The sequence below is a fragment of the Lactuca serriola genome, chromosome 7, assembly GCF_051521515.1.
Source record: "Lactuca serriola cultivar US96UC23 chromosome 7, Lser_US96UC23_V15, whole genome shotgun sequence".
Taxonomy (NCBI): Eukaryota; Viridiplantae; Streptophyta; class Magnoliopsida; order Asterales; family Asteraceae; genus Lactuca; species Lactuca serriola.
The window spans coordinates 124159305-124160776 of record NC_136414.1 but is presented as its reverse complement, the minus strand read 5'-3'; the positions used below and the strand labels follow the sequence as shown (position 1 = coordinate 124160776).

Here is a 1472-nt window from a genome sequence, read left to right as displayed (position 1 = left end):
CGGCCTTAGTACCTAGACCCTCGCGACTATGAGACTTACTGCCTAAACCCTGGAGACTACGCGACGTAGTGCCTGTTGTATAAACCCTGGCGACTATGAGACTTAGTGCATAAACCCTGGCGACTATGCGACATAGTGCCTGTTGTATAAACCCTAGCGACTATGAGACTTAGTGCCTAAACCCTAACAACTATGCAACTTAGTTCCTGTTGAGTAAACCCTGGCAATGATGGATTTCATGCAGATTCCTTAGGATGATCCTTAGGAATGAATGAACGAGGAATAGCTAATTCTTAGGGTAGATCCTTAAGAGTAAAGAATATAAAGTGGATGGGTAATTGGGTTGATTATTTGATGTTTAAACATAATTATTATATTATTGTGGGTTGAAAACCCTATGTACTCACCAGGTTTCCCAACCTGACCCACTCAAGCTTATTTGAATCACAGGTGCCGAAACGAAGTTACATTACACTGAGAGATTAAAGAGGAGTAGATCACTAGTGTAAATGAACGTAAGTTCCGTTTATGCTTATGTTTCTGTATTGACAATGACATCCAAAATGTTTTAAAATGAATAAAAATACATTTCTTCGGAAATGTTTTGATAACGTATTTATCATGTTTAACTGGGAACAAATTCCGCAACAATTTTATTAAAAAAAGTACTCTGATTTTTATAAAGCATAAACAAAATCGGTCTTTTTCTGGCCGTGAAAAATATGGATGTCACATTCAACTCCGGTGACACTACTGTAGCTACGACACCAATTGCTACAAGTCATCATCTAAGTAAAAATATAGGTGAAGGAGTTGCACAAGTCAAATATGCAAGAATTATTGGTAGTCTGATGTACCTTACGAGTTGTACCAGACCTTACTTAGCTTTTGCAATAAGCAGACTAAGTAGATATACCAGTAATCCGAGTGATCAACATTGGAAGAGTATTAAAAGATTATTACAATACTTAAGGTACACTTACGATTATGGGTTGGACTCCAAGTCAACCAACGAGTTTTTTTTCACACTTGGAGGTGGAGTTATATCATGGAAATCTTCAAAACAAATAGTTATTGCTACATCCACCATGGAATCTGAATTTATAGCACTTGATCAAAATGGAGAAGAAGCTGAATGGCTATGACAATTTATGAAAGATATACAAGGATGGCCTAAACTAGTTTCAGCAATCTCAATCCGTTGTGATAGTCAATTGGTAATTGGATGGGCCCAAAGTGCTATGTATAATGGTAAGTCTCGACACATCCGTCGAAGACACAACACCATTCGACAACTACTCTCAACTGGAGTTATCTCAATTGACTACATAAGGTCCAAGGATAACATTGCAGATCCGCTAACCATAGGGTTAAACAGGGTGTTAGTTGCAAAATCGTCAATAGGAATGGGATTAAAACCCATGAACGAATAAGTTATTGCGAAGGAAAACCCAACCTAGTTGACTGGAGAT

The 1472-nt window shown here is 37.8% G+C and overlaps 1 pseudogene; it reads left to right on the top strand.

Moving 5' to 3' along the window:
* The first annotated feature begins 722 nt into the window (after nucleotides 1-722).
* LOC145064328 (secreted RxLR effector protein 161 pseudogene) lies at nucleotides 723-1145 on the top strand (annotated as a pseudogene).
* The last annotated feature ends 327 nt before the right edge of the window (nucleotides 1146-1472 follow it).